Here is a 23368-nt window from a genome sequence, read left to right as displayed (position 1 = left end):
TGAAAAGCTTCACCGTTCACATTCATAAGCACGCGATACATCCTAGCATGTTTAGATGTAATTTAAGTTACTGTCCACAAGATGGCACGTAAACACACACTATCGCAGAGTTCTTTTCCTTAACACTGCTGTTTTGATTACAGTAAAGGAAGCGTTTGCTTCAATTATTTTCGCGTTTCATAAATATTCTTTCGTATTTTATTAAAAATTTTCTGGTTTACTATCAAACTCAGCTAATATCTCATGCAAGTATAGCGCTAGATCTGCTTTGAAGAAAGTGCTATTATAACAAGAAAGATAGGGAATCATTTAAATACTGTTGTGTCTCAGTGGGTGAGTGTCTGGTAAAAGTATAATACATACGCTCTGTGAACACATCTAACTGACACTGTATTAGATAAGTTACTTATAGTTATTGAGTTATATAGAAATGGAAGAAGAGGGAAGGAAAAGGGAAGGGAAAGAAAAAGAAAAAAAGAAAAAAAAAAAAAAAAAAGATCCTGAGTGTCAGCTTACTGAGAATTATACATTCATTTATCTAAAGATTGCTTTATCATGCTTCTTATTGTATAAAAGAAGTACTATACGTATAATGATTATTATAAATGATTAGTTATGGGACAAGAATGTTATCGCACCATTATTAAGGTAGATTTCCCCTGCAAGTATAATTCTAATTTTGACCTTTTTCTTTTTTGTTTTATAGTTTAACATATAAGATGAGACCTTTTACTAGTTCAAACAAATAAAGCCAGCAGCTGTTGGTACCAGAAATAATTTATTCAATCATAACTGAGAGACAAATCCCTCAGATATCTCATATACAGACCGGTTTCGGCTCAACAGAGCCTTCCTCAGTGACAAAAAATATGTGTGTTCTCATGAATACTCAAACCCAGTATATATATATATATAAAGGAATGATGACCAAAAACCAATCACAATACATAATTGACAAATCATGATTAACAATCATAATTGGTCATTGAGACCAGGTGGAAACATTGCCCCAAGTCTGATAATCCATTTCCTCTCCTTTGAAGTCAGCATATCATGCCACTTCAATTTATCTTGGCATTTACCCCTAATACAATCAATAATGCAAAACATAAAACAAGCTGTAGTGTGTTTTAAACTATGCTTATATAATGCATTATTACTCCGCTTATTTTTAATGTCACTAATATGTTCACCAATTCTCAGACGGAAAGCCCTAGAGGTCTGGCCAACATAAAACGCAGAACAAGTGCAGGTCACCAAATATATAACCCACTCTGAACTGCAGTTGGCCCAAAACCTAATCTCAAAGACATCTGGTGTGTTCTGACTGCTGAATTCACCAGTACGTGAGACTCTATTACAAAATTTACAGTGCCCGCATGGAATACAACCTACCACTGGTGCCCCTGTAAAAGTTGATTGAATAAAGACTTTAGCATCAGACACACACTTTTTATAATGACTCAAATATGACCCAATAGTACGTCCCCTTCTAAAAGAAAAAGAACATCTGTCCCTAAGAATATTGTGTAGTCTATTGTCCGTCAAAAGAATATTCCAGTGTCTGTCAACAATTTTCATAAAGCCCCGAGTATTACGTCCATAAGTAGTAACTAACCTCAGCGGCTGCTGCACCCCATCTTTGTTACGATCTTTATAATGCAATAAATCAATTCTATCAAATTTTGAAGCCCACTGTTTAGCCATATAAACTGTACCCGAACGATACCCTCTATCTTTAAATCTAGCGGCCAAATCATCACTAATCTTAGCATAAGACCCTTGGCTGGAACAAATTCTCCTAGCTCTTAAAAATTGGGATTTGGGAATATTCTGGATGACATGTTGTGGGTGGAAGCTGGTGGCATGCAGTAGAGAGTTATACTCTGGAAATTTCCTAAATAGGGTAGTAGAGAGAGTATTGTCCACATTCCTATGAATTTCCACATCTAAAAAAATTATTTTAGACCTGTCAAAACTCATCTTAAATTCAATACCCCATATGTTATTGGTATGATAATCAAGAAATTCCATAAGATATTTGTCATCAGCCTTCCACACCAACCAACAGTCATCCAGATATCGACGCCACATGTCCATCTCACACATGTAAATATTATGGCTGGCGTCATAAATTATTATCTCCTCGATATATCATAAATAGATCTGCATAGATGGGTGCAAAAGATGCACCCATAGCAGTTCCCTTAATTTGCCAGAAACATTTATTCTGGTAGTAAAAAATGTTACTAGTTAGCACATATTCCGTGAGACAAACCAAAAAGGTATTAAAGCCTGGTTTGTATAAACCAGATCTAGCCAGCCAATAGTCTAATGCTTGTAGGCCTGCCCAGTGTGGAATATTAGTATAAAGGGACGTAATACCAAGGGTACATAATAACCATTCAGGCTCCAATTGTATTTCATTAATAATATCCAAAAATTGTGTGGTGTCTTGGATTCTAGCTCTAATCAACCCAAGTAGTGGTTTTAAATAATAAGTCAAATATTCGGATAAAGGTTCCGTCAAGGAACCATGTCCAGAAACAATAGGTCGGCCAGGGGGATTACTAGCATGTTTATGTATTTTAGGAAGCATATAGAGATACTGTTTTTTAGGAGACGAGACCATCAACTGTTCCTTGGTTGCCTGCTTAATTATCCCCTCCTCCACTGCTGATGTAAGAAACTCATCAATCTTACGTTGTAAATTTGGAGATGGATCCAAAGGCATAACCATATAATGATCCCTATTCTCCAGTTGTCTCATAGCCTCCTGATCATACAAATCTTTATCTTGAATCACCACAGCCCCACCCTTGTCAGATTGTGTAATAACAACATTTTTATTTTTGGCTAACTCATCCAGACTACACACTTCATCCTTGGATAAATTGTTATAAGACAAAGAAAAATCCTTGTAGTAATAATGTAGATCATGTAGTACATTCCTTTGAAAAACACCCACCAGTTGTGTCATAGGTGGACAAAAGATGATTTCTTAAATCTAAAATCCTGAGATTTATCACTACCACTATCAGCAAATAGCAGCTTCAAATTTAATAATCTACAAAATTAACTACATCCAAGGCTAAAGACTGTTCGGGTACAAAAAGCCGGGACAAAATTCAATCCTTTATTTAATAATTGGATCTGTGTAGCAGTTAACTGAGTAGAAGAAATATTATGAACATTAGAATGAACTATTACTGTGCTGTCATCAATTTCAATAGTGCCTCCATGCTTTGTTTTGGCGTATCCTTTCTTATGTTTCCACCCCCCTCGTCTGTAAGTGCGGCGGAAGGGTGTGACAAATTGTCACGTTTGCGTTTGGCAAAACCTCTAGCTGGTTCTCCTCGAATTCACCCTCTGTGTTAGATGAAGTCTCATCACCTGAAGTGAAATTAGAAGACTCAAAACTATTCTTCAGAATAGATTTTGGTCTTTTTCTTTTTGGGGTAGAAAATCTCTTATTACCCTTATCATACTCTCCAGGTAACCTAAACGAAACATTTTTAGAACTATCAAAAGGTTTGCCCCTTTCATAGTCACCAACATCTCTAAAAAATTTTTTAATTTTCCTTTCTTTAAGTATCAATTCCATCTTGGAGAGATCTGATGTTAATTTTTTAATCTGTGTTTGAAAAGAGTCACAAGTTTCAAACTTACTAGCATCAACACATATGTTTTCCAAATCTTTGACACCTTTCTGCACTTTTCGTTCGTAAAAATCCGTCAATGCATCAACAAACTTAGAAGCAGCCAACTGTTGAACCCGTCCCCAATCCTCTAATAATTTATCATCAATATCTGAGACCAAAGGTTGCACCTTAACTCTGAAGCCCCGTGGGGTAATATTTTTTCGTTGATATGCCTTAAACAAACGTAAATGCCAAACGTTTGTCCTAACCATTTTCATGTTTTTACTAAGTAAGCCAAAAAACATGTCACATTCACTATTGGATGCACTGGAAGAAGAAACATGTGTGGAACCAAGTGGGCCCAAGCCAAAAACAGATAGATCATCCATATCGGATGCTAATCCCTGAATAAGGGGTGATAATGCCATAATTTAAACCCAAAGGACTCAATCACCAAAAAAATATATCGTAGGTAACTAATATAACCAAAAAATTAGCTATCACACCAGCCACCCATGCATCAAAGTAACCAGGGGTATCCACCAATAAACTCAACAATATTTGCTGATATATGGTTTTGGGCCTGTTCATATGCAAAAAAACACAAAAACCTAATACCATAAACAGTCATAAAGCACATGAACATAAGTACTTCACACTGTGTATAGGCTTGATAAATGTGAACATTCACTTATCTATACAAATACAATCAGCAGCCAAGAAATCAAATTAACACACTGCGTATTTGTATCAACCACTATGTTGTGATGAAATACAATAAAATGCAATGAACAAATAAGCCCAAAATCCAAAATCAAACATATAAAGTAAACCCAAATTATTTAGATGCAATCATGGCAGTGGTCAAAAAACATATATATATATATATATATATATATATATATATATATATATATATGTGAACAGAGTCCAATGGATAAAGAATGGTAAGAAAAATCAAAGCAATAGGGCCTTAAATAGTAGGCAACACAATAACACAAGTCCCCCAACCATATACCTATCCTACTTGTCCTACCATTCAGATATCAAACCCATAAAACTTATAGATCAAAAGAATGGATAGTGTATTCAAATTATTACCAGGCACTATGAACCAAGTGTCCGATAAAAACACAACATGGATGTGTCCGAAGAGAACCAGAAAAGGCAACATAGAACCAGCACAGCAAATATCTAGGAACTATATAAAAAATAAATGTAATGAGAAAACAAAAAGTGGTATGTAATCAAAAAATACCTAATACCCAACACCCACTATGGAAATAACACACATGTAAACAGAATAAATAAAAATAGCTATTATATATAGTAACTGGATATTGGCGACCCAAAAAAAAGGAACAAAGGGCCAACCTACATAAACAGATACACAAATTCACCTTTTTAAAGGTCACAATAGTCCAATGTCCAATGTCCTGAAGTCTCATAAACCATGCGCAAACATGCATGTGTCAACCATGGAACGATCCACAAAAAACGGCGGGCATCACCATATTCATGAAGAAATCCTTAGTTAGTCCATGAACAATATAAAATAACTGTCCACGTCCAGGAAAATACGCAGAACGAACAGCGATTCGCCTCCAAAAAGCAGCTAACACACTAGCTTTGAATCTCCTTGCATAGAGCAGCTGACCACAAAAAACACACCGAACGTCCAACTATTCGCCTCCAAAAGGACGCTGAGACCCTAGCTGGGCTCTCCGTACGTAATGCAGCAACACAAGTTACAAAAAAGCCGGAAATGGAACCAAGTATATCCGGCAATGCTTCCACCGCAAAAACAAACGCAATAATAAGCTGGGTTAAGAGTTGTCACAAACTGACCAAAATAGCTAAAATAGCTACCGGAAACCAACAAAAGTCCTCAGCATCCAAAAACAGTGACCATGAATCCAAAAAAAGGATGCACGAAGAGACTCTGCACGGCAAAAATCCACCTCAAATTCAAACAAATAAAGCCAGCAGCTGTTGGTACCAGAAATAATTTATTCAATCATAACTGAGAGACAAATCCCTCAGATATCTCATATACAGACCGGTTTCGGCTCAACAGAGCCTTCCTCAGTGACAAAAAATATGTGTGTTCTCATGAATACTCAAACCCAGTATATATATATATAAAGGAATGATGACCAAAAACCAATCACAATACATAATTGACAAATCATGATTAACAATCATAATTGGTCATTGAGACCAGGTGGAAACATTGCCCCAAGTCTGATAATCCATTTCCTCTCCTTTGAAGTCAGCATATCATGCCACTTCAATTTATCTTGGCATTTACCCCTAATACAATCAATAATGCAAAACATAAAACAAGCTGTAGTGTGTTTTAAACTATGCTTATATAATGCATTATTACTCCGCTTATTTTTAATGTCACTAATATGTTCACTAATTCTCAGACGGAAAGCCCTAGAGGTCTGGCCAACATAAAACGCAGAACAAGTGCAGGTCACCAAACATATAACCCACTCTGAACTGCAGTTGGCCCAAAACCTAATCTCAAAGACATCTGGTGTGTTCTGACTGCTGAATTCACCAGTACGTGAGACTCTATTACAAAATTTACAGTGCCCGCATGGAATACAACCTACCACTGGTGCCCCTGTAAAAGTTGATTGAATAAAGACTTTAGCATCAGACACACACTTTTTATAATGACTCAAATATGACCCAATAGTACGTCCCCTTCTAAAAGAAAAAGAACATCTGTCCCTAAGAATATTGTGTAGTCTATTGTCCGCCAAAAGAATATTCCAGTGTCTGTCAACAATTTTCATAAAGCCCCGAGTATTACGTCCATAAGTAGTAACTAACCTCAGCGGCTGCTGCACCCCATCTTTGTTACGATCTTTATAATGCAATAAATCAATTCTATCAAATTTTGAAGCCCACTGTTTAGCCATATAAACTGTACCCGAACGATACCCTCTATCTTTAAATCTAGCGGCCAAATCATCACTAATCTTATCATAAGACCCTTGGCTGGAACAAATTCTCCTAGCTCTTAAAAATTGGGATTTGGGAATATTCTGGATGACATGTTGTGGGTGGAAGCTGGTGGCATGCAGTAGAGAGTTATACTCTGGAAATTTCCTAAATAGGGTAGTAGAGAGTATTGTCCACATTCCTATGAATTTCCACATCTAAAAAAATTATTTTAGACCTGTCAAAACTCATCTTAAATTCAATACCCCATATGTTATTGTTAAGATAATCAAGAAATTCCATAAGATATTTGTCATCAGCCTTCCACACCAACCAACAGTCATCCAGATATCGACGCCACATGTCCATCTCACACATGTAAATATTATGGCTGGCGTCATAAATTATTATCTCCTCGATATATGCCATAAATAGATCTGCATAGATGGGTGCAAAAGATGCACCCATAGCAGTTCCCTTAATTTGCCAGAAACATTTATTCTGGTAGTAAAAAATGTTACCAGTTAGCACATATTCCGTGAGACAAACCAAAAAGGTATTAAAGCCTGGTTTGTATAAACCAGATCTAGCCAGCCAATAGTCTAATGCTTGTAGGCCTGCCCAGTGTGGAATATTAGTATAAAGGGACGTAATACCAAGGGTACATAATAACCATTCAGGCTCCAATTGTATTTCATTAATAATATCCAAAAATTGTGTGGTGTCTTGGATTCTAGCTCTAATCAACCCAAGTAGTGGTTTTAAATAATAAGTCAAATATTCGGATAAAGGTTCCGTCAAGGAACCATGTCCAGAAACAATAGGTCGGCCAGGGGGATTACTAGCATGTTTATGTATTTTAGGAAGCATATAGAGATACTGTTTTTAGGAGGCGAGACCATCAACTGTTCCTTGGTTGCCTGCTTAATTATCCCTCCTCCACTGCTGATGTAAGAAACTCATCAATCTTACGTTGTAAATTTGGAGATGGATCCAAAGGCATAACCATATAATGATCCCTATTCTCCAGTTGTCTCATAGCCTCCTGATCATACAAATCTTTATCTTGAATCACCACAGCCCCACCCTTGTCAGATTGTGTAATAACAACATTTTTATTTTTGGCTAACTCATCCAGACTACACACTTCATCCTTGGATAAATTGTTATAAGACAAAGAAAAATCCTTGTAGTAATAATGTAGATCATGTAGTACATTCCTTTGAAAAACACCCACCAGTTGTGTCATAGGTGGACAAAAAGATGATTTCTTAAATCTAAAATCCTGAGATTTATCACTACCACTATCAGCAAATAGCAGCTTCAAATTTAATAATCTACAAAAATTAACTACATCCAAGGCTAAAGACTGTTCGGGTACAAAAAAGCCGGGGACAAAATTCAATCCTTTATTTAATAATTGGATCTGTGTAGCAGTTAACTGAGTAGAAGAAATATTATGAACATTAGAATGAACTATTACTGTGCTGTCATCAATTTCAATAGTGCCTCCATGCTTTGTTTTGGCGTATCCTTTCTTATGTTTCCACCCCCCTCGTCTGTAAGTGCGGCGGAAGGGTGTGACAAATTGTCACGTTTTGCGTTTGGCAAAACCTCTAGCTGGTTCTCCTCGAATTCACCCTCTGTGTTAGATGAAGTCTCATCACCTGAAGTGAAATTAGAAGACTCAAAACTATTCTTCAGAATAGATTTTGGTCTTTTTCTTTTTGGGGTAGAAAATCTCTTATTACCCTTATCATACTCTCCAGGTAACCTAAACGAAACATTTTTAGAACTATCAAAAGGTTTGCCCCTTTCATAGTCACCAACATCTCTAAAAAATTTTTTAATTTTCCTTTCTTTAAGTATCAATTCCATCTTGGAGAGATCTGATGTTAATTTTTTAATCTGTGTTTGAAAAGAGTCACAAGTTTCAAACTTACTAGCATCAACACATATGTTTTCCAAATCTTTGACACCTTTCTGCACTTTTCGTACGTAAAAATCCGTCAATGCATCAACAAACTTAGAAGTAGCCAACTGTTGAACCCGTCCCCAATCCTCTAATAATTTATCATCAATATCTGAGACCAAAGGTTGCACCTTAACTCTGAAGCCCCGTGGGGTAATATTTTTTCGTTGATATGCCTTAAACAAACGTAAATGCCAAACGTTTGTCCTAACCATTTTCATGTTTTTACTAAGTAAGCCAAAAAGCATGTCACATTCACTATTGGATGCACTGGAAGAAGAAACATGTGTGGAACCAAGTGGGCCCAAGCCAAAAACAGATAGATCATCCATATCGGATGCTAATCCCTGAATAAGGGGTGATAATGCCATAATTTAAACCCAAAGGACTCAATCACCAAAAAAATATATCGTAGGTAACTAATATAACCAAAAAATTAGCTATCACACCAGCCACCCATGCATCAAAGTAACCAGGGGTATCCACCAATAAACTCAACAATATTTGCTGATATATGGTTTTGGGCCTGTTCATATGCAAAAAAACACAAAAACCTAATACCATAAACAGTCATAAAGCACATGAACATAAGTACTTCACACTGTGTATAGGCTTGATAAATGTGAACATTCACTTATCTATACAAATACAATCAGCAGCCAAGAAATCAAATTAACACACTGCGTATTTGTATAAACCACTATGTTGTGATGAAATACAATGAAATGCAATGAACAAATAAGCCCAAAATCCAAAATCAAACATATAAAGTAAACCCAAATTATTTAGATGCAATCATGGCAGTGGTCAAAAAACATATATATATATATATATATATATATATATATATATATATATATGTGAACAGAGTCCAATGGATAAAGAATGGTAAGAAAAATCAAAGCAATAGGGCCTTAAATAGTAGGCAACACTATAACACAAGTCCCCCAACCATATACCTATCCTACTTGTCCTACCATTCAGATATCAAACCCATAAAACTTATAGATCAAAAGAATGGATAGTGTATTCAAATTATTACCAGGCACTATGAACCAAGTGTCCGATAAAAACACAACATGGATGTGTCCGAAGAGAACCAGAAAAGGCAACATAGAACCAGCACAGCAAATATCTAGGAACTATATAAAAAATAAATGTAATGAGAAAACAAAAAGTGGTATGTAATCAAAAAATACCTAATACCCAACACCCACTATGGAAATAACACACATGTAAACAGAATAAATAAAAATAGCTATTATATATAGTAACTGGATATTGGCGACCCAAAAAAAAAGGAACAAAGGGCCAACCTACATAAACAGATACACAAATTCACCTTTTTAAAGGTCACAATAGTCCAATGTCCAATGTCCTGAAGTCTCATAAACCATGCGCAAACATGCATGTGTCAACCATGGAACGATCCACAAAAAACGGCGGGCATCACCATATTCATGAAGAAATCCTTAGTTAGTCCATGAACAATATAAAATAACTGTCCACGTCCAGGAAAATACGCCGAACGAACAGCGATTCGCCTCCAAAAAGCAGCTAACACACTAGCTTTGAATCTCCTTGCATAGAGCAGGTGACCACAAAAAACACACCGAACGTCCAACTATTCGCCTCCAAAAGGACGCTGAGACCCTAGCTGGGCTCTCCGTACGTAATGCAGCAACACAAGTTACAAAAAAGCCGGAAATGGAACCAAGTATATCCGGCAATGCTTCCACCGGCAAAAAAACAAACGCAATAATAAGCTGGGTTAAGAGTTGTCACAAACTGACCAAAATAGCTAAAATAGCTACCGGAAACCAACAAAAGTCCTCAGCATCCAAAAAAAGTGACCATGAATCCAAAAAAAGGATGCACGAAGAGACTCTGCACGGCAAAAATCCACCTCAAATTTAAACAAATAAAGCCAGCAGCTGTTGGTACCAGAAATAATTTATTCAATCATAACTGAGAGACAAATCCCTCAGATATCTCATATACAGACCGGTTTCGGCTCAACAGAGCCTTCCTCAGTGACAAAAAATATGTGTGTTCTCATGAATACTCAAACCCAGTATATATATATATATATAAAGGAATGATGACCAAAAACCAATCACAATACATAATTGACAAATCATGATTAACAATCATAATTGGTCATTGAGACCAGGTGGAAACATTGCCCCAAGTCTGATAATCCATTTCCTCTCCTTTGAAGTCAGCATATCATGCCACTTCAATTTATCTTGGCATTTACCCCTAATACAATCAATAATGCAAAACATAAAACAAGCTGTAGTGTGTTTTAAACTATGCTTATATAATGCATTATTACTCCGCTTATTTTTAATGTCACTAATATGTTCACCAATTCTCAGACGGAAAGCCCTAGAGGTCTGGCCAACATAAAATGCAGCACAAGTGCAGGTCACCAAATATATAACCCACTCTGAACTGCAGTTGGCCCAAAACCTAATCTCAAAGACATCTGGTGTGTTCTGACTGCTGAATTCACCAGTACGTGAGACTCTATTACAAAATTTACAGTGCCCGCATGGAATACAACCTACCACTGGTGCCCCTGTAAAAGTTGATTGAATAAAGACTTTAGCATCAGACACACACTTTTTTTTTTTTTTTAGCATTAGACACACATCAGCCGCTGAGGTTAGTTACTACTTATGGACGTAATACTCGGGGCTTTATGAAAATTGTTGACAGACACTGGAATATTCTTTTGGCGGACAATAGACTACACAATATTCTTAGGGACAGATGTTCTTTTTCTTTTAGAAGGGGACGTACTATTGGGTCATATTTGAGTCATTATAAAAAGTGTGTGTCTGATGCTAAAGTCTTTATTCAATCAACTTTTACAGGGGCACCAGTGGTAGGTTGTATTCCATGCGGGCACTGTAAATTTTGTAATAGAGTCTCACGTACTGGTGAATTCAGCAGTCAGAACACACCAGATGTCTTTGAGATTAGGTTTTGGGCCAACTGCAGTTCAGAGTGGGTTATATATTTGGTGACCTGCACTTGTTCTGCGTTTTATGTTGGCCAGACCTCTAGGGCTTTCCGTCTGAGAATTGGTGAACATATTAGTGACATTAAAAATAAGCGGAGTAATAATGCATTATATAAGCATAGTTTAAAACACACTACAGCTTGTTTTATGTTTTGCATTATTGATTGTATTAGGGGTAAATGCCAAGATAAATTGAAGTGGCATGATATGCTGACTTCAAAGGAGAGGAAATGGATTATCAGACTTGGGGCAATGTTTCCACCTGGTCTCAATGACCAATTATGATTGTTAATCATGATTTGTCAATTATGTATTGTGATTGGTTTTTGGTCATCATTCCTTTATATATATATATACTGGGTTTGAGTATTCATGAGAACACACATATTTTTTGTCACTGAGGAAGGCTCTGTTGAGCCGAAACCGGTCTGTATATGAGATATCTGAGGGATTTGTCTCTCAGTTATGATTGAATAAATTATTTCTGGTACCAACAGCTGCTGGCTTTATTTGTTTGAATTTGAGGTGGATTTTTGCCGTGCAGAGTCTCTTCGTGCATCCTTTTTTGGATTCATGGTCACCTTTTACTAGTTACCAGACGCTCACTACATTTGTGATAAGCAGAAGGCAATTTCTGATATGTGTGATCTTTAACTTGAACTTAATAGAGAAAATCTTATGAATAATAACTTACTAATAACAGAACTACAAAAAGGTCACATATAAGTAATTTAAGAGTGAAACCTCTTACACATTTTATTAATTTTAGATTGTGGAATTATCAGAGTTATAAAACTGACATTAACTGAAGAATGAGAAAATGCTTTTATGCAAAGCATTATAAATGTTGCTTTAATTCTAACTGTTATTATATTAAATCTTATGAATGAATATTATTATCTGTAAATATTTTAATTGGTTTCGATAAGTGGTTAGCTATATATTAATTAACTTTACTATGTTGATGTGATACCTTATATAGATCTAAAAATATGTAAAAAAATCATTTTTATTTTAAACAGTATCTATCTATCATACTCACTCTACTTCTTTTTATTATTAATAACAATGTTAAATGTCACTAATGAACATTAATGACCTGACATTTGCTAATATATTATCTACAATTGGTAATTTGCAAAAAAATCATAATATTAATGATAAATGAACATCTAATATATTGTTAAAGTAATTAACAAATGTCTTATTTAAAATTGTTTGCAATTGGAAATAATATCTCATTTTTGAATCTGATTTGTAATGAACAAAATTTTACAGACTAGACATTTATGTTATTTACATAATAAGTGCATTATGTTCTCTGGTTTCAGTTTTCTTTTTTTTTCTTAATGAGGAGCTCAATTTAAAGCAACATTTCCTCATTAATGCAACTATTATTATTGAGGGTAAATCTGTTTGAACTTTTAAGTCCAAACAGATTTGAGGTGCTAGACACTTTATGTTTGGGATTTAGAATGGCAAAATCATTAATTGTTTATTCAAAATATGTTAACGCAATGTTTTTCAACTTTTTCATTTTCTAGTGGTCCAATTTGAAACTTTTTTTAAACATAAATAGAAATAAATATACTCATTTCAAAATAACTTCTAAAAGAAAGGATAAATCTAACACTCAAAACACATTAATTTCCAAGGTAAAACAAAATTTCAAGAACAAACAATCTAAAAGTACAAATAAATACTTATAAAAATGACAGACACAACTTTATTATCTATAAATATTAATGGTTTAAATAATCCTATAAAAAGGTCGAATTTTCTAAGATATTTGAAATTACAAAAAGCACAAATCATATTTATACAAGAATCCCATTTTAAAATAGATGATAATTTCACATGGAAACCTAATGACTATCTAATTCTTTCTCACTTCCTATACAAAAAAAAAAACAAGAGGGGTTATAATTTTATGGAAAAGAAGTGTAGTTATTCCACAGATCATTTACAAACACGAAGATAAAGAAGGGTTAATATCAATTGTAATAATAAAATATCAAAATAAAATTTGGACTTTAATAAATATTTACTGGATTCCTGGAATAGGATTGTCTACGGTTAAAAAACACATAGAAATAATTAACAAAGTAGACAAAGGTAAGATAATAATGGGGGGAGATTTCAATTGTATTCTAGATAACTTTGAAACATCTAATAAAAGAAAGTTACGTATCACACCCATAAGTAAATATCTCAAGAGATGGTTAGAAAGCTTAAATCTGATAGATACATTTAATTTTAAAGATTCTAACTCATTAATTTATACACATAGCGATTATCGCTTTAATACTCAAACAAGAATAGATAAAATATTTGTCTCCTCTGATTTAAACAGTAGGATAACAACATTTTCTATTATTCCATGTCCTCTCTCAGACCATAATGCCTTAATTCTTAAAGTACAAATTGATTTCAAAAGACTAAACATTGTAACTAGAATACCAGCTTACATCCTTAAATTAAAAGACTTTAAACCTTGGCTAGATTCAGAAATCAAATATTTCTTAGAAACAAATCCTATTAAAGATACAAATAATATAATAACTTGGGATACACTTAAGGCTTTTTTGTATGGCAAGATTATAGGATGGTTTAAAAATTAAACAAAGGAATGGGAATCTGAATTATACAACATACAAAAACGAATAACAGAAATAAATACAAGTTCTTATGATGTAGTAGATTCTCAGGAAAAAAAAAGAAATTATAGATTTAAATAAAAAATACAAGGAATTCCTCACTCATAAAACAAATCTAGCTTTGGAAAAACTAAAATTTGCCTCAATTTCAACTTCTCCAAAACACTTACACAATCGAGCAATGAGAATTAAAAAGCAGAACTTAGAAAATAACATCATAAATATAATACATGAAGGGAAAGGGAAAAAAAAGGTCTCTGACGTGAATGATATTCTTGAAGCTTTTAAGTTCTATTATGCTAAGCATTATGGAAATAATGATAATAATATTTCATTTTCAGATCTGAAATTTAATAATTCCTTAATAAAAAAACTACCTGACCAATTAAAAGTAGAAATGGACAAGCATATCTCCATAAAAGAAATAAAAGATATAAATAAAGTAAGTAAAAACAACAAATCACCAGGAATGGATGGAATAATAATGGAATTATATAAAATTCTTCCAAATTCAGCAATTTCTCTACTTCATAACATGCTAAATGATATTCAAACTCAAATTATTACTCCACCATCTTGGAAATATTAACTAGTTACCCCTATAAAAAAGATAAAAAAGATCCATCCCAATGCAGCTCATATAGACCTATCTTTCTGCTTAATAATGATTATAAAATCTTTATGTCTATCTTAGTAAATAGAATTAAGAAATCCCTGACTCAAGTCATAAATGAAGACCAAACAGGCTTTATATTTGGAAGACACACATATGACAATATTCAGAGAATTTTAACCATTATAGAAGCTTTGAACAGAGATAATTCAGAAGCTCTTATAATCACATTAGATATAGAGAAAGCATTTGATTCGGTAAACTGGAAATATCTATTTAAAATCTTAGAGCTTTTTGAATTCCCATTATACTTTATAAATTTAATAAAGAATATATATAAAGATAACCTGGCTTATGTAAAATTAGGCCCATTTACCTTGGAAGCTTTTAAAATAACTAAAGGCTCTAAGCAAGGTTGCCCTATGTCTCCCATACTGTTTGCCCTAGCGATAGAATTATTTGCGTCTGCAATACGAAGTGATCTAAAAATAGAAGGAATTAGCTTCTACAATAAATTTAATTCTAAAATCATGTTATTTGCTGATGATATATTGCTGACTTTAAAACCATATGAAGAATCCATACAAGAATTAGAGAAACAAGTAGAAGATTTTTTTTCTATTTCAGGTCTTTGTTTCAATAAATCCAAATCAAAACATATACTTCTAAATAAAATAGATGACTTACATCTGAATAAATATCAAATAATTGGAGAAAAAGTTTCTTCACTAGAATATCTAGGAATTCTTATATCTGAGAACATAGATACTACCATGACTTTAAATTATAATAAAATCCAAAATTTAATTCAAAAACAAGTTAATAGCTGGAATAAATTAATGTTAAAATTGGAAGATAGGTTACAGTTAATAAAAATGATATTACTACCACAAATAAACTATATAGCATTAGCAATCCCTATTTTACCAGATAAAAAAGTTATAAAAACAATACAGAAACTTTTAATGGATTTTCTTTGGTATCCAAAAAAGAATAGAATTGCTTTCTCACATCATATTAGACCCTGGGACTTAGGAGGAATTACATTTCCAGACATAGAAATGTATATTAAAGCTTCCATCATTAAACTTATACTAAATTGAGTAAATCCAAATTATTCATCTGCATGGAAAATTTACATATAACTTTTTTCTTAAAAGAAAACAAAATATTAAAAAATATGGATTTGGAGAATTATAATAACATATTTTGGCATGTACTATGTAATAGCCTACAAAATAAAACAACAAAGCCCACTAATTTATCATATTTGAATAATATTTATAATCTATTTAGAAAATTTATAATTACAAATCCAGACATAAAATTATGGTTCAAACTCTTAATACCATTTAAAACATCAAAGAATTTTAAAGAAAAAATCCAAGAAAAAACTCTCATTAATTGGGAATCCAACAACTTTATTTACTGGTTTCAATGTTTGAATAATCACAGTACTTTAACCATCCAGCAAGTAATAAATTAGTTCAGTATATTTGAAATAGACAGAATAGAACTCCAAAAAATATTACAATATGCAAGTGATTTATGTAGAATTATTAATGATTCAAACTTTAATACTATACCTAAATTCATAAAATATTTGCAAGAATTGATTTATGGAAATCATAATAAGCTAATTTCTATATCTAAATTATACAAAATTTTAATAGTGTAAAAAACCAAAATAGGTCAAAATGTTGTGAACACTTTAAGAAAGGGCTTGACAATAAATCTATCACCTGAACGTATAAATGACCTTTTGTTGTCAGTTAAGCTAACCTCAAACTTTCAGATATGGAAAATCTTCACATGGAAATTTCTACATAGAGCCTTTTATACACCATATAAAATAGCCAAATTCGACCCTATCCAAAAGCCCATATGCTGGAGATGTACTTTAAACTGCGAGGCAGATTGGATACATATGTTTTATGATTGCATTAAAAAATTCTGGGAAGATATTAATAGATTTCTTCAAGCCATTTATAATGACAAATTTGTTCTAACAAAATCTTTAATTTTTCTGAATGTAGATGACTCAGTAACTATGAGTAAAAGTGATCAATATCTTCTATGGTCTATTCTGGCTGTAGCCAGAAAATGTATAACAAGAAAATGGAAATCCACAGTCCCTCCAAGTTATGAAGACTTCATATCTCTATTAAAGGAATCTGCACAAAAAGAAATAAAAGTCAAAGAAGAATAAATTTTCCCAGATGTTGGACAGACAATCCTTGGAATAAAATCTTAATACTTATAGACACATTACAAAAGGATATAATTTCTTCTACATGAAATTGAAATGTCATAAACTAAGATGGACTTATGTGAATATATGCCAGTAAAGGTTATATTTGTTCTATGGGATTATTCCTCTTTATAACTTTGTTGGTTAATCCTTTTCATTGGACCACCTGTAAATATTGTACATATTGTTATAGTTATTAAATATTTTCTTTTATTTTAAATTGTAATTTAAGTTTACTGTATCATAATTTGTTTGCAAACAAAAAAAAATAAAAAACTATTTGAATCAAAAATGTAAATGAAGCAATACATAGAAGTAAATAAAGAGTTAATGATAAGAACTGGCATGCTGTAACACTCTGTGTGTGACATAACTAGTCATTGTATGATTAGTGTTCAACCCTGGTAAGCAAATTTAAATAAGTAAATAAATAAATATAATTTTACTATGGGCTGCAATATTGAGCCTAGGGTACACTTTGTAAGATCTCCTTGGCAGACATAATGATCTGTGAGCCAGCTCCAGGGCATAGAGGTTTTGTTTCAGCCTTTGTCACTGGCATACATGATTCACTTAAAAGCCTAGGCACTATAGGAGTCAGCCTGGAGAAGATGGGTCAGAACAACATTTCTGGGACATAGGTGAGACACAGCTGCTACATGCTTGAATACATGCATTTACAAGCTCATCTATGCAGATTTAAAGCAGAAAATATTTTTTCATGCTGTGTCTTCCTTACTGCGACAGAAATCTATGCGTAAATCATTCACTTGTCTATTTCGATTCTAGACTGAATACTTCAGTCAGTGCTAATCCTATTTTTCAAAATTCATGTATCAAAAGCTTATTCTTGCCACATAATAAGTACAGCTTTTGTGTGCAATGTGCATTTGGGCATGGTATTCATAACTGTAATGCACAAAGGCATTCTAGTACTTTGTGTACTATGTTCAGTACACAGGTGTTGAGGATCATGATTCATAGGGATAAACACTGTTCCACAAGAGAGGTAAAAATGATAACTGTTTGATCTTTTAATAGCTAGATCAAATAAGCAAAAATACAGACTAACCAATATTAAATCTGAGTTTGCCCTTTCTCAGAATATTCTTATTTATCAAAGGTCTGGTGATCTCACAGTCTGTATATATAAGTCTGGAGGATGTGAAGAATTAACCCCCCCCCCCTTCCATACACACATACACATGAGGGGAAGCAGGGGTGGGGTTGCCATGCTAAAAAAAAAAAAAAAAAACTTAAAGTAGACCAGCAATGTTCAACATTATCACACATACCAATCTCAGCATTAGAGTAAGGAAGCAATAAAACTATTTTTTCTTTATGAATTCCATTTTGGAGTGCATAGTATACAATAATGCATTCATTGCTCTGGTACCCAATTTATCCCTGTGTCATCTACAGCCAAACAACTACTGTTCTTTGCTGTGTTGCATGCCATGGCATAGCAACACAGCTGAATGGGGAAACACTATGTAGTAAAATGCACTTTGTATATCTTACTAGAAAGGCTTCCCTGCTGATCTTTGCTCCACTATCATGCCTATGAACATTTCATAAAAGGAGTGTTTTGGTCATTAGGCACAATAGCAACACTATAGTTATTACCATAATATGACAATGAGCAGATCTGATGCTATATAAACTCATATTGGCAGAAGCCTAGCAGTGTCAGTATGAGAAATGGGTAAGGTGTTGTTGTGGTAGCAGGTGTGTCTACATCACAAAAGAATCTGTTAACAGTAGGGATTTTTCCATTCTGGAAAGGATGATTCCACTATATTTTTAAACAGTGCTAATATGTTATTCTTCTCTGTACACTGTGCAATATATTAGCAGAGAAGGGAGCTCATTGGACTCTGGCAAGTGCAACAGCATCATATCATACATGGCCGGAGTTCCAGAGGTTACACTGTTTGGACCAACTAGAACATCAAAGGTATAATGCTGTTGGATCACATATATGGAATACTATGGTTACACAGTGGAGTAACAATCTATACAGTGTTTTATCCACTGGGAACCTTCCATTGTTACTTTCTATCATTCTTTGCCCCAGTGCCTATTGACCATTAGTCATCTCCCTGCCTATAGGCCCATTTGTTCCCCAACACTGGGATGAGGGTCAACTAGGAGGGACTATCATTTAGACAGATATTGGGGGTGGTTTGAGGGTTTTTTCTTTTTTCCATACCATGCATTTGAATATTCTGCTTGTGGAGGAAAAGGGTATGTTCAATGGACTGTTTGTGAGGGTCCTCACTCACTTTTGAAAGGGACATTGACAGCAGACAGCTTTGTCTCTCTCTCTCTTTCTCTCTCTCTCTCTCTCTCTCCTCAAGTGTAGGAAGTGGTTTCCCAGTCTCCGCTATAGAAATCACAATTCCCCATGTGCTGCTTGACTGCCCACTACTCACCAAACCACCAGGAGAGGCAAGCAAGCCATGATCCTTCACTCTTCTCCCTTCCTGCCTAAATCTTCCAGTGCCAAACCACTAATCAAATCTCAGTCACCATGGTTGCAGAAAAAGCTACACACCTCTGCACTATATAGGATCATAGGATGCTACCAGGCTAAAGGACACAGAGCCCTTACAAGCCTAGCCAAGTTAAACCCATGTTCCTTAGGGTTTCTGGTTCAAGCAGACTCTAAAATTAGCACCTATTGTCCCTGTATAAGAGGGACATAGGGGGGATCGATGTTTGAATTTCTAGTTACCCATCCAATCATCCAAATTACATTTAAATAAGGCCAATGAGGGGCTTTATTTAACATGAAGTGGGGCAACCTCTGTGAGACAAATCTGTCTCTCCAGTAAGTTCTGTTGCTATCACATGCCAGGTTAAAGTCCTTTGAGTGAATAATCCATGTGCCATTTGATGTGCATATGTGCATCATTTCCATTAAAGCTGGGTCAGAAATTGCTCTGTATGCAAGGCATAGGTCACCTTTTAGCAGTCTGTATGACAGAATAAATTGACAATGATTTCAATCTGTACACATCAGGTGGATTGTGAAGACCCTGAATTTTTCTTTGTGAGGAACCTTTGTGGTCTCTCCAATTGCTGCAGGTGTTTGGAAAGGAACATACCAAAGGGAGCATTGTATTCTATTATTGGCCTGATGAGGGAAGAGTACAGGGGGTTATAACCTCTTATAACAGAAACAGGATATTGTATGTCTTCCTTTATGAATGTAAAAATGTCTTTGTTAAGCTGCTCTATGGAGTACAAACCTTACACCACAGCAAATTATTATGAATAATACCCTTTGTACACCGTTAAGTAGTGGCCATGCAAATGTTCTGAAAACTTACAAGTGGAATCACTAGGAAGCAGATCTATAACCAGTGTTGGGTTAAGTGCACATTGGGCCTCAGGTGTTTTTTTTTTTTTTCAAACCATGGGCCAACACGCTTTCTTCTTTTTTTATAGGACCATGCATAAATTCATATGCTCTTTTGGATTCATGCTCCCTGATTACGTTGAATGTATCCTCAGCTACCAGACTGTTTTACTTCATTAGCATAGTTTAATAAAGCACATTTTGTAGGCTTATGGAACATTTTGTTCAGTAAGATGTTAACAAAAATTTGCTAGCCAATAATAACACAACTACCCATTTCATAACATTTAAACCCTAGAAGTCCACTAAAGCTGCTTTCATTTTTAAAACCACCAATGCCCATACTCATCTATTATAGCATCTTTAGTTACTGTCTACACCGTTCACATCTCTGTGTGATAAAAAATGGCCACAGTAGAACATTCCAACTTGTTTTGTATAAATGTATACCAGTTCTGGAAGGCTAGTCTAGTGACTGCTTAATTTGATCATGACACCAGGATCAGTCATTTTCATTCACAGAAAACCTCTGTAACCAACAATTATAGACCATATGCAAGTCAGATGTCCAATTGTGATAATGGTAAAATAAAACTAATACTAATAATGGCTACATCAATGTTTTTGAAGTTTATTTCATAAAACACTTGACTGTCAGAGTAAAGTAAGTCAACTTTCATGACACAAATGTAAACCAATTCCACAAAGCCAGATTAATAGCTGTTTAAAGTGAGCAGATAACTAGAGGATAATTACTTTAATCTACAGACAGAACCCCACCATTATCCCACAGACATAGCCACTTTATTTGACTAAGTATGCCTCAGATGTTTGAATGTGATGAGTTAATGGCCATAAAAATAATTGTCAGTGTTGTTTCACGCAAACAGTAGACACAATAAGATATTCATATGCCTCACAAATAAAAATGCATTAGTCCTGCACATATATCACAACCTTTTGGCTCAAGAGTCAAGGACAAAGCCACACATAATGGGGGACAGAAGTGCAAAGACAAAGTCAGGTTTTAAAAATTACCCTAATATACTTGTAATTTAATATTTGTAATATAATAAGTTTTGCATTCTGATGCATGTTCTGTAGAACATAAAATCAAAAACATAAATGTCTTTATTTATTGGCTGCAGTCCTTCAAATATTTGCAAGAACATTAGAAATTTTATTGAAAGGAAAGACTATAAATATACGACAGAATCAAGGACATTCTGCAAAATCAGGGTTATTTGAGAGGTATGGTCAAGCAATGCCAGAATAATGATTGATGACAGCAGTCAGTCATGTTTACCTAAAGATAGTCTTCATACCCTGTAATTATAGTTACGTTGCTGCCTGTGTATGTCTCAAATGTATAAACTGGAGTAAAAATAAATAATAATAAAAAAAAAAAGCAAAGACCATAACTGCTTTACGCAAATACACAGTTGCCTGCCAGATATACTGTATTCCACCTTCAAAGGCATCCACTGATAATAGCTTTTTGCATTCTAGGATAAGATAATGGCTGTATAATATGTTTGAATTCCATTTTACAGAAATACTCTCTTACCCATCAGTCCCATAGTGCTTCCACCTGCAAAGCTATCGAAGATCCATGTCTGTTTGTCTGACAGAAAAAAATAAGGGTTACACAATGTATTCTGAATCTGTTTTATACAATTTCACAGCTGCTAGCCAACTCAACAGTACTTCTTCTGCAAAGCCATCCACTGCCCATATCTATTTGACTGACAGGGTTAAAAAAAAATGACTTCACACCACCGTATCCATGTCAATCACACCTACTCTTTTGACCCATCATAGCCATCATTTTAAAATTTCACAATGATCAGGTTTCAGGCAGTTTGTTTATTTATTTATTTTTATTTCACCTTAAGTAAAGAAATGCCCTGTTAGTTAAAAATCAATTGAAAACAATAAATAACTAAACAAATGGTCCATGGTCCCCCTACTCAAACCAGCCATACCTGCAATGCTTTATTCCTGTACTAGCCATAGGCCTCCATGGAGCTGTAGATACTAGGTTGCTATTCAAATCACCCTTATGCCACTAACTATAACCTGTGGCTAAAATGAATTACTAAAGGAAAACATTGCTAATGATTTCAGATGTCAGCAAAATTTAAGCAATTGTCATTACTAGCCCAGCAGTAAATATAAAGCTTCAAGCTGCAAGCATAAAAAATAAGCAGACATTTGCACTTCTGGACCGTACTCTTCATCACTACATTCTTCTACAGTTATCAATATAATCAGACACACGCATGTGCACACACACACACACACACACACACACACACACACACACACACACACACACACACACCTTCCAAATAAATGTTAATTCTTTTTAAAAAATAATAACGCTGGCATGAGTTACATTGTACTTTGTCAACAGGCATACATGGTGTAATGGAGAAAACATGTCAGCAGAATCAAAATAGAATGGCTTTATGCAGAAATACTGAGAAAAATCTTTCTTCAAAAAGTATGTTTCATAATTGCAGTATTCCTGACAACACCTTCACCTCATTTCAAATTATCCAACCATTGTTGTATACAACATATATTTTTTTGGCAGGAAGAGATGATTGATTATATTAACAAATTTACACAACTCCATTTAAATTTCACTATTTTTATAATTCACCAGTTTTATATATTTGAATGCTAAATCCTAGTTTTCGTAAAATCTACACCTATCTTGCATGCTCCTGCATGAGTCCTGCCAATAAGGTCTGTTTTGTATCCCTTTTGGTTGTATCTGACTTCTGACCAGGCTATAAACTTTTTGTATCAGTCCTCCGTATACTACTATTAGGTCCCACTCAGTTCCACTGGTGACTTGCACTCTTTCAAGTCT

The sequence above is a fragment of the Protopterus annectens genome, chromosome 1.part0 (genome assembly GCF_019279795.1).
Source record: "Protopterus annectens isolate FY-2018-M chromosome 1.part0, PAN1.0, whole genome shotgun sequence".
Lineage (NCBI taxonomy): Eukaryota > Metazoa > Chordata > Ceratodontiformes > Protopteridae > Protopterus > Protopterus annectens.
This window is presented reverse-complemented; position numbering follows the sequence as displayed.